General features: G+C 43.5%; 1 protein-coding gene across 1 annotated transcript in view; it reads left to right on the top strand.

Moving 5' to 3' along the window:
• The window catches only part of DNAJC13 (DnaJ heat shock protein family (Hsp40) member C13), a gene marked incomplete in the record, with an annotated part of 3,140,357 nt that overhangs the window by 1,252,812 nt on the left and 1,865,550 nt on the right, over window positions 1-21,995 (top strand).

The following is a 21,995-nucleotide window of genomic DNA, read 5'->3' as shown; positions in this document are numbered from 1 at the left end:
CCAGGATGTTGGCAATATCGGTTGGTTCTGTATATTTAGTGCCATTGTGCTGTAACTCAGAGCAGATCCGAGTGTTGCCATTGAGATTCTTGACATAGCTATATAATGCTTTGTGGCTGTCTTTAGAATCAGTGTCAGTTTTGTTTTCATAACTAGTTTTGGAGGATTTTGAGGGATCTCAGCTTTTTACTGTGGCTGACCATGGAGTTCCTCCAATCATGGGATGTTACTCTTTTTTTTTGCAACAGTTTCTTTCTTCTGTTGTAGAGTTTGTTTATGGCAGGGGGCCACCTGATTGGCTTCCTTTTTTTGGAGGATAGCATGTTGATTCTGTTAGGGATTGCACAATCCAAGCAGGTCATGTAAGTGCTTATAAAGTGCATTTATATAGAATTCAGCAGTTGTACCTCTATTGTCCGTCAGCACGGGTGTCATAAAGTTTGCCACTTCTGTCTTAAGAAGCGTGAAGTTGGCTTTGGAGAAATTTTTTATGGTGGTTTCCCTAAAGGGGGATGGGATGTGGATGTCTAGGGTGATTAGCTTGTGGTCTGATCTCACCAACGATGAACTGGCCTCTGGTGTGGAACACCGGTTGCCCATGTTGGTAATGACCAGGTCAAGGATATTGCTGCCCCTGGTGGCGGTGTGGATAAGTTGATCCAAGGCGTTGGAATTTATGAATTCCAAAATATGTTGAGCACAAGAGTTGGTACATGAGTAGTTTTCCCAGTTAATGGTGGGGTAGTTGAAATCGCCCATTATTAGGGTGTTAGGTTGTACCTTAATATTTTCCAGTGTATAAAGAAATGAGGAGTGAGAATCCTGGGGCATGGTGGGGGATCTATAGCAAGCTACAGTTTTGATTGCAGTCTTGCCCAGAGTTAGTTGCACTTGTATAATCTCGGACTAGCCTGGAGGTGTGGATATCCTTAATGATTATGGACACGCCTCTGCCTTTAGTGTTTCGGTCTAGGTTAGGCAACCGAAAAGTGTGGTATGAATTATAGCCTGGTAATGCAGGGGTGCTGTCTGGAGCCTTGAACCAGGTCTCTGTCACTACACAGATGTCGATGTTGTCCATTTTAAGGAGTGCCTCGAGTGAGTGCATTTTGAGGTTTAGACTTCTAGCATTAAGTAGCATTACCCTCAGATTTTGCTTGCTTGTACCCGTTACGGTGGTGAATTTTTCATTTGAACCTTGCCTAAAAAAGGCACTATAGGGGTGGCAAGAGCCTTTGCCAGTATCCGGAATCCCAAGGGTGACAGGTGCAGGCCATCTCTAGCAAAGCATCGTGGTCTGTCGATAATGTCATCCCAGACAAACAGATACTGGATTCCCTGAGAATGACACCAGAAGCTTAGACAATTGTTAAAGTCAATCATTTTGTCCTTATACTGTGGTGGTATACTGGGTGATGGCAGGATACTACTCAGGGCTAGGTTCATACCTGCCTGGGCTACACGATTGGAGAGCTCCTCCATGTCTCTTTTCATGTAGTCCAGGGAGGTACGTCTCAGGTCATTCACACCAACATGGACAATGACAGAGTCATATTTGTACTTGTGGAGTGACCTGAGTGCATGCATTATGTGGCAGATCCTGGCACCCAACTGGCAGCTGACAGTAACTTTTTCCTTGTTTAGCCTGGTGAGTTGAACATCTGTGTGCCTAACTATAGAGTTACCTATGACTAGAGTGTTGAGTACGTTATACCTTATGGGCTGTAGTTGAGTGGCACACTGAGTATGTGGGCTATGTGTCATTTGGGATGTGTTGGGGGGTGGAGGTTGCTTGCATTTCTGATTTGGATATCTCGATTTTTTGGGCAGATTTTTACTGAGAGCCTCCACGAATGTAGGTGTGTGTTTTGTGCTTCTGTGTGTATGTTTTGGTGGTGTAGGTTTTGAGGGACTATGTGATGAGTGTGGTGCGGTGCAAGTGTTTACCTTCTCCTCTTGACTGTCTAGTCCAGTCTTTGGTGAAGAGAGCTTTGCTTCCATTTTGGCTATATAAGTGCATCTCTGACAGGTCGTAGTGTTGGGTGGTAGGAGGAGAGGTTTGTCTGTGTACATGAGGCAATTACTGCATTGTCCCAAGATGCCCATATTCATCTGGTAGACAGGAGAAAACACCGGGAGCTGACCTTTAGACATGCCTGAATAGGTGCTTATTTATTAAGTACTAAAAACGGTTTCCCTGTAGACAATTGAGGAAAGTTGAGTGCTGTAGTAATTTGTAACTTTAGTGCTTACAATGAGTTTTGAACAAGTGCTGAGCTCAAAGAAACAGATTTGAGTGCTAAAACTAAAAAAGCTAGCTAGTTGCAAGAGAAAATTTGAAGAGCAGACTTTATGGCGCCAGGTTATAGTTTAACCTTTAAGTGTGTGTGTGTGTGTGTGTGGGGGGGGGGGGCTCAGGAGTTCATAAACAGCCCTGGACACAGGAAATCCATATCTGGACAAGACCTGCCACAGGAAAAGGGGGGAAGCAAGCTTAGAACTTTTTTTTCAGTAAATGTGGAAATGGAGAAAGCTGGAACAGAAGTTAATTCAATGTTAAGAATCTGAGTGGGTTGGCCTTCACGAATGTTCTCTAGTAGATTGAATGAACTAATGACACTAGACTGGGAGGAGTGTCACAGATCAGATCAAATATACAGTATGGGCGGGCAACTGCAAAGCCACCAAGTGTAAAACTCAAACAAAACTACCAGCCTAGACAACAGACCTCTATCAAGATTATGCCACCTGAGCAGAACACAGAAACCTCACTTTAAAAGCATAGACAGAACACCCACAAAGAGAAAATACAAGTCTCAATATGAAAAAGCAGTTTACAATTTAGAAATTAAATAAAAATGCAATTACAGTAATCCACACAATTACAGTTCCTAGCTGTAGCCACTAAATTAAAGTTTTAAACAGATCAAGGAGCAAGCAGACTCTAGAGAATGCTTTTAACTGTAAACCGACAATTATAGTAATGCACACTATTACAGTTCCTAGCTGTAGAACACACAAACCTCAAAAAATCAAAAATGCACAGAAATGCTCGGATAGAGCACTCACAAATAGAAAATACAACTCTTAGTATGAAAAAGCAGTTTACAGTTAAGTAATTCAGTAAACATGCAATTAGAGTAATGAAGCAGTATCTAGCAATGAAAAATACAGTTAAAACAGTATAAAACAGTACATAAATGCAGTGAAACAATAAAAAAAGCTTTATAACAGTGTAAAATGTAGTAGATCAACTGTATAGCACAATTATAAGCATTTCAGAAGTGCAGTTCAGTGAAATAAGTGTAAGAAATAACTTATCCTGCTCTTGGAATCTTAAGGAATTTCCACTTTGTTTCAGTAATGAAACAATCCACAGTCTGTTTATTTGCATTATGTTTAGAACTATTGGCAAAAAAACATAAGGGACTCAGAAATTCAAGGATATAATTGGTATGGTAATCAGGAAAAATTGGCTTTATTTGCAGATGATATTTTGTACCTGGTAAAACCAGAAAATGACATTTGATTGTTTGGGAACATTCTGAGACAGTTTCAAGTCTTTTCAGGATACAGAATTAATGAAGGTAAAGCAGCTGTACACTGTGTACCCACACACTTACTGGTTCATAAATACATATATTTATGGGGACATGATGAAATGAATTAGGAGTATGTGTTAAAAGAATTTTGTTATAGCAGCTAAGGATAAGTGGAAAGAGACTAAAAAAGTTAATACAAAAACTGAGAAACTGGAAACTCTGTTTTATGAAAATGGATAGCAAGATACAAGCAGTGAAAATGTTTTAGCCCCTTTAATTTAGGCATAGTCTAATCAACCAGAGTTGAAGGATTTTATCTGAGGGGGAAGAGTGCATGTGCCAAGTGGGATAAGTTGATTATTCCAATAGAGCAAAGTTGTTTTGGATTATCTAATTAGAAGAGGCATTTCAGAGCTACACAGTTAAGGCTACTGTACACTGCAAAAGCAGAAGGTTATAATTCATAGTGGAAAGGGGGGAAAACACAAGAAAGAAGGAGAGACTGGCATTTTGTTTGCAGATCCATAAGGTGTAAAACAAAATATCATATTCAAAGTAGAAGAAAGTATTCTAAGAACTAAGCCAGCACAGGAATGGAGAAAGGAAATTCTGGAAATAAGGATGACTGCAATTGGGGGTACAGAGAATTAGGCAAGAAGGGGGCTGGAAATGACTGGAGAAAATTGCCTGAGGAACCAGGTTATTGGGAACAAACAGAGATTGGTAATAGAATAGAAAGAGACCAAGAATACATTTGGACTGTTGTGCATTATCTAGAGATTGCCTTCCCTGTCAAGGATTGATTTTAGGCAAAGAGAAATAAGTAGGGAAATCCTGCATGAAAGACCACCACTGGATGAGTTTGTAGTAGAATGTAGAACAGAAGCTGCTGTTAAAAAAAGGATAATTAGTAGGGTATATAAAATGTTGCTCGATAACTATAGGAATTAATCAGATAAGGTTAGAAAGGATTGGGAAGAGAATGATTGGCTAAACAGTTCACAAAGAAACAATGGAAGGATACATGTATGGCTTTCAAATATGCAACAAAATTTAGAAAATGTAAGATTTTTGCTTAGAAGTGTTTGCCAAGTTATTTTTATGTCTTAAGCAGATGCCAAATAAATTTTCCTTGAGTAGATTGCAAGTGGAGGTGTGATAGGGAAGAAAGAGATGATTGGGAACAATTTTTGGGGGAGTCTGATGAGTTGTTAGACTTCAAAACTTCTTTGCAGACTACTCTGTTAGAAATGCTAGGTGAGCAAATTAGTGCAACTAAGATGACTTTTTTTTTTGAGTTGTGATACAGAATCGGAATTGCCTAAGCGCATAGTAAGGCTTTGCTGAGTTTAATTCTGGTGGCTGCCAAAAAAGCAAATTACTAGAAAGTGGAAATCAGTCTATACCAACAGTACCAGAAATAGCGAATATAGTCACAGAGATATAAGAACTGGAATTCCTACTTTAGAAAAGGCTGGGAGCCAAGTACATAAAATGGGAATTGTGGGAGCAATAAGGTAACTGCGGTGGTGGTGCTGCGGTAGCGTTGTCGCCTCACAGTAAGATGTCCTGTTTGATTCTCAGCTAGAGCGTCTTCTGTGTGGAGACATGCATGAATGGGTGTACCTGCGTTGAAGGTTGTGTGTCAGGGCCGGCAACTCGGCACGTACAAATCTACTGCCAATCATTAGCGGACCGGAGTTCCGCTGTGGCGACCCCTAACTGGGAAAAGCCGAAACACGCAACAACATGGCAGAATAAATATTTTGGAGGAGGAATGAGGTTTAATGGAAGGCAGGAATTGAATGATCTATGTAATGTACTGTGTAGAAGAGTATATGTGATATGTAATGCTTGCAACTGAAAATCCCAGTATGGCTTGATTTCATTTATTTAAATGTATGATTGCCTGTGTCATAAGTAAGAATTCATTAAAGATGTTTATTGTTTAAAAAAAAGTTGCAAAATCTCAGCAGAATCCATCACATTCCCTGATGTTTATTGGCTGTCAGCTAGATGTCAACCAAAAGGCAAAATTACCACCATAAAGGATTTCTTCCTTGGTTTAGAAAATAGTCTTTCAAATAACTTAAACACCACTGCAGCTACATTACTTAAGGTGTTGGGCTTGATAGCTGCTTCTAGTTAGATAGTACCACATGCCAAGGTGTTACAGGAGGCACTCAGTACATAGTCCACCCAAGTGATCCAGCCAGTGTCACATACAATTAAGCTTTCAAAAAGTTATCACCTATCTACTGTGGTGGACAAATCCACAAAATCTGTCCACAGGAACACCCTTTGTCTACTTCTGCAACCTTGGCAATCAGAGCTTTAAACTGCCAATTTCATATGTTAAAATATCAGCAACATGTTATTGGACTGCTTAAACAGAAAATGATGTTGATTCCTGACTGTGTGGAAAATAAAGATTTACAGGACTTAATGCATTCTGCTGAACAAGTTGGAAAACATACTTCACAGTGTGGTTTTGATTCTTTAGCGGCCTCTTGCAGGGCTGCTGTTACCTGGGCCTGTGCTTAGAAGGCATGCTTGGCTTAAGGAGCAATCTTTGCCTGATCATGTTAAAGCTAAATTATTGGATGCTCCTTTAAATCAGGATCGCCTGTTCGTCAACAAGGCTGAAGAAGTTCTTAAAAAGATGGAAGATAAAGCTAAATCTATGCAAACTGTTAAAGATTTTTTACAAGTGCAACCTCCTAGATTTAGTAGGCACTGACCTAGTAAGAACTGGTCCTTTCCAGTCCCTTCCAGATCTTTCAAGCCAAACCCAGACAGCAAAACCCCCAGGTTTCAGTTCCAGGGGACTCTCAGAACCAAGCAATGGGGGGCCTCCACTTCCAAATCTGGAAATAAGATACCCTCCCCTATGGTAAACAGTCTCAATGACTTCCTTTTAAAATTTCCATGCACTTATCTTTTGACCGCCCCTTTGGGGGGAAAGATTGCTCTTCATGCAAAGAACTGGGAACTCGTAACCCAGGAGAAATGGGTTTTAAATATAGTCCCAGGGATACAGATTTCTTTTCCACACTTTGCCAATACCAAATGGGTGGCCATACCTGCCCCCAAATCAGTGGGCAGAGGCTCAAAAACAAGTACTTTCCCTCTTACGCACGGGGCTATTCAGCTGGTACCAGAAGAGGAAAAGGGACAAGGTTTCTACTCCAGACTTTTTCTGGTACCCAGAAAAAACAAATCATGGCATCCAATCCTGGACCTGCCTACTCTAAACACCTTTCTGGATATTCCAAAATTCAAGATGCTGACTCTTCAACAGTTACTTCCTGTGCTAGGCAAAGACGCCTGGTTGGCAATACTAGATTTAAAAGAAGCATACCTGCACATCCCAATCAGGGAATCTTGCAGAAAATATCTATGCTTCAAAGCAGGCTTCATGCATTATCAGTTCTCTGCACTGCCCTTTGGTTGGTTACTGTGCCCAGGGTATTCACAAAATTCCTGGCTACAGTTATTGCATTTTGCAGGCAAAGAAGTATTTATATATACCCATACCTGGACGATTGTCTTAATTCAGGCAGAAAGCCAGGGCATAATTTTAAATGATCTGGCGTTTGTAAAAAGGGTTCTAACTTGTCTGGGGTACACCATAAATGAAAAGAAATCACAACTGGTACCCTGTCAACAAATTACATTCCTGGGAGCAAGCTTGAATACAACTTCCCAGACGGCTTACCTTTCACCAGAAAAGCAAATTCATTTGGTAACCTATTTCAAACAAGTGGCCACAAAATCCCTGCTATCTGCAAGACAAATACTGCAAGCCTTGGGGTTCATGGCCTCCTGCATTCTTCTAATTCATTATGCAAGACTGCATATGAGGAAGCTACAGTGATATCTTAAAAGTCTGTGGAGTCAACATTCTCACAGCCTGGAAACAGTGATTTCTAGCATACCTTGCCTACGCCTAGAGTTTCTCTGGTGGGCAGAGGCCTGCCACCAAAACAAGGGACTGCCATTCACACTGCCGCCCAAACCCTAACAGATGCATCAGACTATGCATGGGGGGCTAACCTGGCAGGGAGGCTCATTCAGGGCAAATGGAACCCAAGTCAAATGCACCTACATATCAATCAAAAGAAATGTTAGCTGTACAGAATGCTCTGACAGCCTTCAAGGAATACATTCTTCCAGGACGACTAATTGTAAAGATGGACAACACCACGGTTATGTGGTACGTAAACAAGCAGTGGGGTTACACATTCCTACCCCCTCTGCAGACTAGCCATGGCATTGTGTGGAACACAGCCTTGAGCTACCAAGTGCACCTACAAGCTCAATTCCTGCCAGGAAAATTAAATACACTGGCAGACGGACTAAGCAGAAACCTCATGGACCCACACGAGTGGAAACTGGAACCAAGGATTTTCAACATGTTGACAAGCGAATGGGGAAGCCCAGACATAGATCTATTTGCCTCTCCCAGAACTACCAGTTGGACACGTTTTGCACAAGGACTCCCCACAAACAAGCCTGAAAAGTGGATGCTCTGTCCTTCAGCTGGAAAAACCTATCAGTCTACGCCTTCCCCCCACTGCCTCTGCTCTCCAAAGTTCTACTAAAAGTCAAACAGGACAAAACGAGGATGATCTTGATTGCTCCAGACTGGCCGCACCAACACTGGTTACCCCCTCCTGCGCAGTGTGTCGCAGTTATCTCCATGGTGCCTGCCTCAGACTCCCTTCCTTGCTGTCCCAGCAGGCAAACCAATTTCTGCACCCTCAGCTTCCAACATTGAACCTTGCAGCCTGGCTAATCACTTAAATTCACCCTTATCCCTCAGCAAACCTGTGATGGATGTCATGTTAGAAGCAAGGAGACCTAGTACTAGAAAATCTTGTGCTGACAAATGGAAAAGATTCTGTGCCTGGAACCAGTCTCGAGGGATGAGCACAGCAGCTCCCAATTTACCTCAGACTTTGCAAAATTTAACTGAGATGCTCCACAAGGGCATGTCTTTTTAGGTTCATAGGTAGGTACTAGGCTATCTGCCCGAGAGCATTTATAACCCTAGCCAGAGAAAGTACTAGTGAAGTAGCTGACATGCTGTAAAGAGTCTATTGTGTTCCTTCCACTGATATTCTTTCTTACTTGTCTTCTTTCTTGTGTAAAGGCAGTGCATTTCTGTACTGTCTTAACCGTCATTAGCTCGCAAGCCACTTCTCCTCCATTAAAATCCACGCCTCAGCCATTTCAGCTCATTATAACACACGACCCTCCCCTCTTCTCTCATCCTCTGCTCAAGCAGTACCTCAGAGGGGCCAAAAACAGACCACCCAGGAGAGCTCCACCCCTGCCTGGGACCTTAACTTTGTATTGGCGAAACTCACTCTCCCTCCTTTTGAGTCAGCTGCTACTTCAGACTTAAATTTTCTTTCCTAGAAAACACCCTTCCTTTTAGCAATCACTTCCGCTAGAAGAATATCTGAATTACAGGCCCTTATAGCAGTGGATGGAGCCTTTCATCATCTTTCATGCAGACAGGGTGTCACTCAGGACAGTCCATCCTTCATGCCCAAGGTGGTATCCAGTGTGGCTCTTAATCAGTCCATTCATTTGCCAACATTCTTTCCCAATCCACAGAACAAAGGGGACCGGATTCTGCATTCATTGGATGTGCACAGACAACTTAGATTTTACTTGGACAGGACTAAACCTCGAAGAAAATCTGAACAACTGCTGGTAGCATTTGCTGCAGGGGCAGAGGGGAAGGCTATTTCAAAACAAGCCATTTCTAAATGGATAAGCCATTGCATTCATTTCTGCTATAAGCACCATGGAAAACCTATCCCCCAGGGGATCAGATCTCACTCCACTAGGGCTGCATCTACATTTGCAGCCTTTCTCAGAGGTGTTCCTACCAGGGACATCCTAGAGGCTGCTACCTGGAGTTCTGTAAATACTTTCACCAAGCATTATCATTTGCCAGTTTTCTCAAAATCCAGATGCCACTGCTGTCTTGCAGGGCTTTATAGCTGGCCCTAATGCTATATAAATTCCTCCTCCCCAACCATAGCTTTTTGAATCTACCCAAATGTAATGACTGCAACAGTGAAACACGAAGAACATAGTACAGTTGTGTACACTTACCATAAATATAGATGTTAGTGTATTCACTGTTGCAGTCCTGGTTACCCTCCCTACAGCCCCCTAATTTCTTCTGGCTATACCTCTACTTTCCTTTACTAAGCTTAAAAGCCTTTTTGGTGTATTTGCTTTTTGTTGGAGGTATACCTTTGTGTTTTTATGTTTATTTTGCTCCCCATTGGGGGGGCACCTGACATCTGGGGCAAGAAAAACTGATGTAATAGCGTCGGTTGGATGTTTTATACCCCTGACGACCTGACGTCATGGAACAAGGGACAGCAACCGATGCAGGACCCAAGACTTTAATCAGGCTGACTGAGGGCAACCTGCCAGCAGATCCCCAAATATAATGACTGCAACAGTGAATACACTCTAACATCTACATTTATGGTAAGTGTACACAACTGTACTTTTCATTACTCTACTTTTACTTTTTAGGTTGTCGCCTACTCTGAGTTTTTACAAAGAAGTGCCTGGTTCCTGTAATTGCACATTTTAGGTTATAGAATATCATGTTTTCCATACTTAGGTGATTAAATGATTTTTGCAGACTCATTTACAAGTTATGAAGCATCTCTGGATCGATTAAAAAAAAAATTCTCATTCTGGGGAACGTAGAGAAATCTCTCCTCATTCCATGTCTCAGGATAGTGTTTCTGGAATGTGTTGTAGATACTTCATTCACAATGGTCAGTCTTCATCAGGCAAAGTGGAATTTTACAAGGAGTAGTTTCTGCCATTTTCCAAATAGACTCTGGCATATTCAAGGGAATGTCACCTGATTCGAGGTATCAAGGCCTCTAATTCTCACGATTCCTTTGGCCAGACTTCACTAAAAAAATCCAATGGTTTCTAAAATCAGTCTGGACCCAGCACTAGCAACCCTATCCTTTCAAATCCCGGTGCTGGAGTTTGTCAAAAGCGAAATCCTCTAGTGAGTGAATTGGTTGTCCCTCAACCCAGGCCTTCCTTTTCTCCTGCATCAGTCTTTGACCAATGATACTCGAACTTTGCTTGGAGACCTGTCTGCAAAGGACTGGAAATCTAGAACCTGTGGAATCAGCAGAGAAACGTTAAACCACATAAATGTCAAAGTAGTGATGGCCCTGATAAATGCTGTCAGATCTCTAAACCATCTTTGGACTCCTGGCCCATTACTAGTAATCGCACAACACCACAGTAATATGCTACATATTGGGGGGGGGACCAAATCCTACCCTTTTTGCAGACTAGCTGTGGTATCCTGGGAAAGAATAACTCAGCAGATCTTACCCCATAGGCTACTTAGATTCAATCAGAGCATAATTTTGTAGCAGGCAAGCTGAGCAGGGCCAGGACAGACCTCCATGAATGAAAGCTGCAACTGAGAATCTTCCAGGAATTGATAATAGTTGTGGGGGAAACACCTCATGTAGCTCTATTTAACCCCTTTCACAACAGAGGTAAAGAAATCCTGCTGCGGGACTCCTTGCGCAAAGGCTTGAAGAACAGATGCCTTTTTATTCCCATGGATGAGGATGTTCCTATTTGCCTTTCCTGTAATAACCAGCAGTTTTCTAAAGATTCAGTGGAATTCATCCAGGATAATTGTGAAAACCCCCTTTTCACCCATGCAGCAGTAAAGCAGTAATTCTCCCTTCTTTTAAAAATGGCCTAGGGCAATTACTACAAACTTCCTCACAGGATGGATGTACACAGGACAAGGGGTTCTTTGATACAACTTAGCCTTCAATTTCTTCAGCTCACTGCCTGCATAATAGAATTGTAATACATTTTTTTCTGAGCATGTGCAGCAAGTATTAAAGGAGGCAAATAAACTTGATACTAGAAAATCATGTATTGGTATGTAGAAAAGATTTTCTAGTTGGTGCCAAAACAAGAGCTGGGATCCTTTGGTTCTGCAGTATTTACATGTTATCTTCCAGCCTTTCTTACTCTTCTGTCAAGATTTGCTTATTGGCTATCTTTTGCTTTCAATGAATTCCCTCTTTCTACGCTACCCTCAAGATAAACAATTTTTGAAATGGGTGTTAAATAACCATTCACATAGAAGACAGGTGGCTCTTTTGTGTGGGATCTTAATTTTGCACTGGAAAGACTTGCACTTTTTTCCTTTTGATCCAGCTCATGTCTTGGAAAACAGTGTTACTCGCACTGATGACTGCCATCTTAATCTGAATTATGATCAATAAGTAGTCTGTTAGACATATTTCTACTTGACAGAATCAGTCTACTAATTACAAAAGATTTTCCAAGATGTAGTCCATGTTGTACAACACGGGCACATCTATGATTTGGGTTCCTGCTTTCCATGGTCAAACTTCATGATTTAACCATTTCTGCCCAGCATGACTTTGTGCAGGGGAGAAACTGTGGGCTAGTCATTGGATGTTCATACAGCTCTGTAAAGGTATTCTGCATGTTTGCTCACCTTTTGAATAATTCTCCTCCTTGATAGTTGAACGTACTTTAAAACAACTTGTTTTCAAATTGAACGTGCTGTTTTAGTGGCTTTGAACTTTTTCTTGGAGACCACTCCCCCCACCCCCATAAGGATTTTGGACCGTCAAGCCCTTATTTGCTTGGAATGTATCTAGTTTTTCATAAGGACTGTGTGCCCCTTCTAAACAATTTGACGCTCTTTCTGAAGATGTAGCATCTGAGCTATCCTTAGATCAATCCTTTCATCTGCCATTATTTCATTTGCATGATAGAAACCATGAAAGAAGAATCCCTTGACTTTTTGTATATGTTCGTGTTTCACTGTTGCAGTCCTTACAAAATGGGTTATCCAGCTCCCGGTAGCCCACGGTCGGCCAGAATACCAAAGTCCTTGGTATATGACGGCTGCCCTCAGTTTTAAGCCTGATGTCAGGACGTCTGGTACAAAGGAAGGCAGCTGACGCCATTTCCTCAGTCTTTCTTGTTGCGGAGCCCGAAGCAGAAGCATTTTGCATGAGTGCCGGTCAGCCAAGTACCTTCTTTTTGTATTGACTGTTAAGTTGAAGACATCCTCAGATAAGTACCTTGTTGGGGACCCTCTTTTCTTGCTTTAACGAATGTCAGAGAAGGTTAATAACCATCTTGCCTGTGGAAAACAGATTCTGCACCATGATTTTCACTCTTACTGTATTACTTGTTTGCGCCTTGAGCATGACATCCCTAATTGTGATCTCTGTGCTTCTTTCAACCTGCGTACCATACACCATAGAGCTAGGATCTTGTTTAAGCATTTCGAAGTTTGGCCTAAGTTCGTCAATATGGCGTCTGCTGGTCTCCCGACTTCAGATGTTCCTAAGAAGTGTAAGGATAAAGACTGTGACAAGCTTAGGGTCAAATTAGCCGATGACGTTCCTGTTAAGTTGGTTGTCGGCCCAGCAGTAGTCAGTGAGGCACTTTCATTGCCCCTGCAGTCCACAGATGTTCAGCAGCAGGCCTCTAAGGAGTCCTTTTCTGAGTCCTACATACTGCAGGCTTCCACTTGGTCTTCTGACCCTCCGCCAGTCGCTGCCTCTGATGGATCCAGAGCTGCTAAGCAGGCGCCGGCTTCTGAGGCCTCTTTTCTCCACCTGGAGACAAGATCCAGACTGACCTTGGTTCAGACTACTGCGGTGGCTAGGCCTCCTGAGTCCCTGGCTTTTCTAGCTGGCCTCCCAGCCACAAATCTACTCAAAAGCAGGTGCTGGCCTCCCCTCAAATGCCTCAGTCTCAGATGATTAAAATGGCTAGTGATCTTGTGACACTTATCAGGGGCTCTCACCCACCTCCTTCTGAGGGGGCTAGGGAATTGTCCCCAGAAGTTTTGTCTGCCTCAGACTCTGAGGTTTCCAGCAGCTCTCCTGATGAAGAGTGAAGCTCTCAACTTTTTTCTGGTTTTCAGGATTCTGATGCAGAAGACACCATACCTTCTGCCTCCCCTCCAGTAGAATTTTCCTTTTGGAGATACTCTGAATGCTCTTGGGGAGCATTTTAAATGGGAAAGTCAGGACTACCCTTGGTCTAAGAAAAGGATTAGGGAATTCTTGGATTTGCCACAGCATAAGCCTTTGGCTATCCCTCCGGTTTTGGAAGTTGATGATGTTTTCCTGGAGAATTCTTTGACTCCTAATTCTGTTCCTCCTGCTCCCAGAAAACTTGACAGGTATTGTAGAGTTCCTGATTCTCATCAGTTCCTTTTCAAGAATTCTACTGCTGATTCTGAGATTATTTCTCAGAGCCATAAAGGTGTTAATGCCACGGTTGCTAAATATTCTGTTCCCTCTGACAGGGAATCTAGGGCCTTGGATAGATGGGGTAAAAAGGTTTATACTTCCTCCACCCTTGCAATTAGGTCAGTTAATTGTCTTTTTCATATGCTTAAATATCAGCAGCATACTTTGGAGACCATTAAGGCTAAAATTGCTAGTGTTCCTTCCCTGATGGAGAGTAAGGACATGCAAGATTTATTGAATTCTGCCACTCTTGTCACTAAACATTCTCTACATTGTGGTTTTGACACTTGCCTCTTGCAGGGCAGCAGCCACTGGTTCTGTTATTAGAACACATGCTTGGCTCAGGGAATAGCCCCTTTCTGAACCTGTCAAATCTAAATTACTGGATGTGCCTTTGCACAAGGACAATCTTTTTGGTAGCAAAGCAGAAGAGGTGTTGAAAAAGTTGGAGGATAAAGCCAAATCTATGCAAACTGTTAAGGACTTCCTGCAAGTTCAGCCTCGTCATTTTAGTAGACATTACCATTCTAGGAATTGGACTTTTCCTGATCCTAGTAAACAGGGTCACACTAGGCCTAGGGGTTACAGGTCTTCTAGGGGTCAGGCTTCCACCTCTCAAAAAGCTAAGCACTGACAGGCTTCCTCTTCAGAATCAGGGAGCTCTAAGCAAACTTCCCAAAGCGAGCATTCCCAATGACTCCGTCCTTCGCCTGCCTCTGTGGGCCCAGGGTTTCCTTTGGGGGGGGGGGGGAGGTTAGCCATTTTTGTAGATGTCTGGTCCACCATCACAGACTACAAATGGGTGCTCAAAATAGTATCCCAAGGCTACAAGTTCTCCTTTCACACCTTCCCTGTTCACCAAGGATACCCAGATATCTCCCCACATCAAAGAACAGAAGCAGAAAAACAAGTTTCTCCTTTGCTAAGCCTGGGAGCAATAGAGCCAGTCCCTGCACTACAGATAAGCCAGGGTTACTACTCAAGACTTTTCCTGGTTCCCAAAAAAGGGAGCACCTGGTGCCCTATTCTAGATTTATCCATTCTAAACACTTTTCTGGTGATTCCCAAGTTCAAAATGCTCACTCTTCAGCAGTTGCTGCCAATGCTGGCCAAGGATTCCTGGCTGGTGACTTTGGATCTCAAAGAAGCTTATCTGCACATCCCAATAAGGGAAAGCTGCAGGCAGTTCCTTCGCTTTAGGGCAGGGAAGAGGCACTTCCAATTCTTTGCACACCCATTGGCTTATCTGCTGCTCCCAGAGTTTTTATGAAATGCCTGGCTCCAGTCATTGCTTTTTGCAGGCAAAGAAACATTCAAATTTACCCTTATTTGGACGATTGTCTTATTCAAGCAAACTCTCCAGAGCAACTTCTAAAGGATTTGGACTTTGTAAAGAACCTTCTCACCTCTTTGGGCTACACTATTAATGAAAAGAAGTCAAAATTGGTACCCACTACGGAGATTGTATTCCTGGGAGCGAGTCTGAACACAGCTGCCCAGATGGTATTCCTCCCTCAAGAGAAACAAATGGATCTTTCGAATTACTTACAGAATTTGGCAAGCATGAACCCAGCTCTCTGCAAGGCAATTCCTGTGAGCCCTGGGATTCATGGCTTCATGTATTCTGATGATTCAATATGCCAGACTGCATATGAAGAAAATACAATGGTACCTCAAAAACCTTTGGTGTCAACACACACAGGATGTAGACTTAATACTTCCTCTGATTCTCTGCAGACGGAGTTTCTTTGGTGGGCGACGGCCTATTCACAGAACAAAGGCCTGCCTTTTTGTCCACTTCCTGCTAGTCAGACTCTCACCACAGATGCCTCTGACTATGCTTGGGGAGCACATCTAGAGGGCACATGTATTCAGGGGACTTGGAGCTATCAACAGGATGTTCATCGTGTTACCCTGCTGTAGTCATCACACTTGGGTTAGCCTGCCGTCAGGCGGTCCTGCAGTCGGCCAGAGTTCCAAAGTCTTGGTCCGGCGTGTGTTGCTGTCACTTCCTCCCTGATGTCAGTGCGCCAGGGGTATACAAGAGGCATCCGACGCCATTTTCTTCAGTCTTTCTTGCCGCGTGGTGCCCGAAGCAGAAGCAGTTCGCAAGTGCCGGTCGGCCGACACCTGAGATTTTCGAATCAAATTTCAGTCCAAAGTAGTTCTCAATAAAGCTAAGTACCCCGTTAGGGAACCTTTTCTTGCCTCAGTCCGATGTCAGAAAAAGTTAACCATTGCATTTCTTGTGGGAAGCAAATACCTCATAAGGACTTCCATTCTTATTCTATTCCTTGCCTAGGCCTAGACCACGACGTCACAGGTTGTCGATTTTGTGCTAGGTTTAATAAACGAACTATCAAACGCCGTTTTGACTTTGCACGACATTACTTTGGTAGGAAATTTAATTATATCGTGCCGTCGGAGCAGCCGACAACTGGCATGCATAAAAAACGCAAGGATAAGGACAGGCAGCCTAGAACCAAGCCAGACTCCGAGGCATCTGCTGGGCCTGCTCTCCGGTGTTCAGTGAGGCGCCTACGCAGCCCCTGACTACCTCAGAAATGGAACCCCAGACAGCTTTGGATTCTCAAGCGGAGTGTACTAGGCCGTCTTCATTAGGCCCTTCTGACACCGGAGCAGAAGGTGATCCCGGTGCAGTAGAAACGCCTTCGGTTTCAGAAGGTGTCTTCAGACCTACTACACTCACCATTAAATCTTATGCTAAGCTAAAAACTCCATTAAAACCAAAAAAGACAGCACATCAGTCTCCTGTTCAAGACCCCATGCCTAAGAAACAGATGCTTAAGATGGCTGAAGATTTGATTTCCCTAATCAGGGGTTCCCATCCCCCTCCTGATAAAAGGCCAAGACGAGAGGAGGACTATGCTTCCTCTGACCAGGTTTCTTTTTCCCTCAGATTCTTCTGAGGAACAGGATTACGCTTTTCCCCCATATGAAGATTCTGATGCTGAAGACTCTATTCCCTCAGCATCTCCCCCTGAAGACTACTCCTTTGGGGAAACTTTACATACCATGAGGGAACATTTCCACTGGGAAGGCCATGACTACTCTGATTCTAAGAAAAGGCTCCGAGAGTTTCTTTTACTACCCCAGCACAGACCATTTGCTGTCCCTCCCATTTTAGATATTGTGGATGATGTTTACTTAGTCTAGTCTAAATCCAGACTCCCTACCTCCTGCTCCAGCCAAACCAGACAGATACTACAGAGTACCTGACACACAAATTCCTTTATAAAAGCCCTCTGGCTGACCCAGAAACAATTTCCCAGGGTCCCAAAGGGGCTAAAGCTTCTATGGCTAAAGATCCTGTACCCTCTGAAAGGGATTCCAGAGCTTTAGATAGATGGGGAAAGAAGATATACACCTCAGCTACTCTGGCTATGAGAGCATTAAATTGTCAGTATCGCATGCTGAAATGTCAGCAATTCCTAATGTCTCAATTAAAACAAAAACTGAGCACACATTCTGAACAGGCTGAATTCAAGGAAATGCAGGATCTGTTGCGTGCAGCTGAACAGGTGGGCAAAAATATTTTACAATGTGGATTTGATTCATTGGAAGCTTCCTGTAGAGCAGCTGTTACTGGGTCTGTCATACGCAGACATGCTTGGTTAAAAGAACAAAAACCCTACCTGATCATGTTAAAGCAAAATTATTGGATGCACCTTTACAGCAGGATGTCTTATTTGGTGTCAACGCAGAAGAGGTTTTAAAGAAAATGGAGGATAAGGCAAAGCCTATGCAGACGGTCAAAGATGATTTACAGGTACAACCCCCTCGTTTCAGCAGAAAATGGCCAACAAAAAAACTGGTCCTTTCCAGCGTCTGACAGACCACAGAGGGGCAAATACAGATGCCCAAGGAGCAGAGGTCAGTCACAAGGCCCTTACAAACCTCGCCAATGGGGTGCCACAACCCAGAAAGGAGGTGAAGACAGGCCCCAAGCTAGCAGAAGACAAACACAATGACTCAACCCTCCAACTACCAAGCAAATCTCTCTTGGCAGCTCCCTTGGGAGGAAAATTAGCATTTTTTGCAAACAACTGGCACATCATTGCAAAAGACAAATGGGTCCTAAACATTGTCTCACAAGGATACAGATTCCACTTTCATACCTTGCCAAGGATAAAAGGAATGCCAGACCTGCCACCAAATCAATGGGCAGAGGCACAAAAACAAATTACAGCTCTCATGGACATGAGAGCCATTCAACAGGTACCTACACAGGAGCAAGGACAAGGATTTTACTCAAGACTCTTTCTAGTCCCCAGAAATGACAAAGCATGGAGACCCATTCTGGACCTTTCAATTCTGAACACCTATCTGCAAGTACCAAAATTCAAGATGCTAACACTACAGCAGCTTCTTCCCATGCTGGGAAAGAAGGCTTGGCTAGTAACGTTGGATCTCAAGGAGGCATACCTGCATGTCCCTATCAGACAAAATTGCAGAAGATACCTCCGCTTCATTGCAGGTTCGACCCATTATCAATTCTCTGCACTGCCCTTTGGCTTATCTACTGCGCCCAGGGTCTTCACAAAATGCCTGGCACCAGTAATTGCATACTGCAGACAGAGGAATTCAAATATACCCATACCTGGATGGACTACCTTATTCAAGCAGAAAGCAAGAACATTCTTTTAAAACATCTGGCATTTGTCAAACACCTTCTAAGTTGCCTAGGGTACACAGTAAACGAAAAGAAATCAAAATTAGTGCCCTCACAAAACATAATATTCCTGGGTGCCAGCTTGAATGCAATGGCCCAGATGGCTTATCTCACGCCAGGCAAGCAACAACAGCTGACTCAATACTTCAAAATAATGGCAACAAAGACCCAACTCCCTGCAAGAAAAATTCTGCAGGCCTTGGGATTCATGTCATCTTGCATACTACTAATACCATTTGCAAAACTGCATATGAGGAAATTACAATGGTACCTGAAAAGCGTATGGACTCAGCACAGCCACAGCTTGGAAACAATGATACCACTCATTCCTTGCCTTCAACAGGAGTTTCTATGGTGGGCACAGGCATGTCACCTCAACAAGGGTCAGCCTTTCACATTACCCACAGCCAGGCAAACTATGACAACAGATGCATCGGACTATGCCTGGGGGAGCAGACATGGCAGGACATTGCATTCAGGGCAAATGGACTACAGATCAAAGGCATCTGCGTATCAATCAAAAGGAAATGCTAGCAGTACAGAATGCTCTAACTGCTTTCAAGGACCTCTTACACCCAGGACAACTAATAATAAAGACGGACAATACCACAGTAATGTGGTGCATCAACGAGCAAGGGGGCACACATTCCTACCCTCTATGCAGGCAAGCAATGACCTTGTGGAACACAGCACTGTCTTACCAAGTTCAACTACAAGCACAATTCCTGCCAGGAAAGAAAAATGCATTGGCAGACGACCTAAGCAGAAACATCATGGATCCCCATGAGTGGAAACTGGATCCACAAGTATTTGCAATGATAACTCAAAAATGAGGACGCCCAGACATAGATCTGTTTGCCAACCCCCAAAACTACCAACTTCAAAAATTTTGCACAAGGACATTCCACCCACAAGCGTGAAAAGTGGACGCCCTCTCATTCAGTTGGAAAACATTAACAGTGTATGCCTTTCCTCCACTGCCTCTTCTAGCAAAGGTGCTGCTGAAAGTCACATTAGAGAGGCCACAAATGCTACTCATTGCACCAGACTGGCCACGCCAGCACTGGTATCCAATTCTAAAGAACATGGCCCACGGCCCACCATGGATTTTACCACAAATTCCTCACCTGCTCACCCAGCGAGACAATCAAATTCTACACAGCCAGCTCAAGACTTTAAACCTGGCTGCATGGCAAATTACCTAAACAATCAACCAACACCTCTATCCAAAGCTTATGGATGTCATTCTGGAGGCCAGGAGGCCCAGCACCAGGAAAACCTATTCAGACAAATGGAAAAGATTTTGCGCCTGGAACCAGGCTAAAGGCCAAAATCCCCTTGATCCAAACATTCCTCAGATTCTACAATATTTAACTGAGATGTTGCACAAAGGACTTTCCTTTTCATCTATTAAGATCCATGCCTCAGCAATTTCAGCTCATTACAATACAGATCCTCCTTTATTTTCACATCCACTCCTAAGACAGTACCTCAGAGGGGCTAAGAACATAAGACCGCCCAAGGGAGCACCAACACCTACTTGGGATCTCAACTTTGATCTGGAAAAACTTACACTGCCGCCCTTTGAACCAGCTTTCCCGGCTGATTTAAAGTTTCTTTCATGGAAAACTGCCCTGCTGCTAGCAATAACTTCAGCTAGAAGAGTCTCAGAGCTACAGGCACTAATGGCAGTGGAGCATTTCCTCATTTTTCATCAAGACAGAGTTTCTCTGTGAACTAACCCTTCCTTTATGCCAAAGGTGGTATCCAGTGTGACCCTAAACCAAACCATTGATTTGCCCACCTTTTTTCCAAATCCCCAGAACAAAGGAGAAAAACTCCTGCACTCTTTCGACATTCACAGACAATTACGTTACTACTTGGATAAAACTAAGGCTTTCAGAAACTCTGACCAGCTCTTTGTAGCCTATGCTGCAGGATCACAAGGAAAAGCCATCTCAAAACAGACCATTTCAAAATGGATAGGACATTGCATGCATTTCTGCTACACGCATCATGGGAAACCGGTACCTGCTAGCATTGGGCCCCACTCCACCAGGGCTACTGCTACATCAGCAGCCTTTCTCAGGGGGGTGCCAACCTAGGATATTCTGGAAGCTGCAACTTGGAGTTCAGTGCACACTTTCACCAAACACCATCACTTACCTCTATATTCTAAGACTAGAGCTGGCTTTGCCACTGCAGTTTTGCAGGGCCTACTAGCTTCTTCTAACCCTGTTTAACTCCACCACCCATCCTTAGCTTTGGGATTCAACCCAAGTGTGATGACTGCAGCAGGGTAACACGATGAACATAGTACAGTTTTGTACCTACCATAAATGTAGATGTTTGAGTGTTCACCCTGCTGCAGTCCAGGTTACCCTCCCTCCATCCCTTCTGAACTAGCTGGACTTATCCATACCTTTCTATCCTATACAACCTCTGTGGTGTATTTGCTTGTGACTGAAAGTATTGTTTTATTTTTACTTGTATATTTTTATATAGCAATAAGTATTGCCTACCTATTGGGGGCACCTGACATCTGGGCCAAGAAAAACTGAAGAAAATGGCGTCTGATGCCTCTCTTATATACCCCTGGTGCACTGACGTCAGGGAGGAAGCGACAGCAACCGACGCTGGGCCAAGAATTTGGAACCTTGGCCGACTGCGGGACCGCCTGACGGCAGGATAACCCAAGTGTGATGGACTGCAGCAGGGTGAACACTCGAACATCTACATTTATGGTAGGTACAAAACTGTACTTTCATTTGCACATAAATCTGAAAGAATTAATGGCAGTCCAACAGGCTTTGATGGCTTTCAAGCACCTACCTACTTTCTCCTGGTACTCTTCCAGTCAGGATAGACACCACCACAACCATGTGGTACATCAACAAGCAGGGAGCAACTCACTCTTACCCCCTGTGCAGACAAAGCATGATACTGTGGTCCATAGCAGCTTCCATGGGCATTCATCTGATAGCTCACTTTCTTCCTGGAAGGCTCAACACCTTGGCAGACTGGTTGAGCAGGCAGGTCCTGGATCCTCACGAGTGGCAACTAAACAAGATCATCTTCCATCACATCATTTGGCATTGGGGCACTCCCCAGGTGGATCACTTCTCATCTCTGACCAACCACCTTCTTCCAACCTTTTGCACGAGGGATCATCACAACAAAGCTTGGTAAGTGGATGCTCTGTCCTTCCCTTGGACACAGCTCTTGATCTATGCCTTCCCTCCTTTGCCTCTTCTTCCCAGAGTGCTGTTAAAGATAACGGACGAAAAACCAAGGGCCATTATCATAGCTCCAGACTGCAGGCAACGTTGGTATCCACTACTTCGCAGTCTTTCCCAGTCTCAGCCTTGGTATCTTCCCCTGATACCAGATCTCTTGGTTCAGGAGGGCGGAAACATTCTG

The sequence above is a fragment of the Protopterus annectens genome, chromosome 3.part1 (assembly GCF_019279795.1).
Source record: "Protopterus annectens isolate FY-2018-M chromosome 3.part1, PAN1.0, whole genome shotgun sequence".
NCBI classification, from domain to species: domain Eukaryota; kingdom Metazoa; phylum Chordata; order Ceratodontiformes; family Protopteridae; genus Protopterus; species Protopterus annectens.
This window is presented reverse-complemented; position numbering and strand designations above follow the sequence as displayed.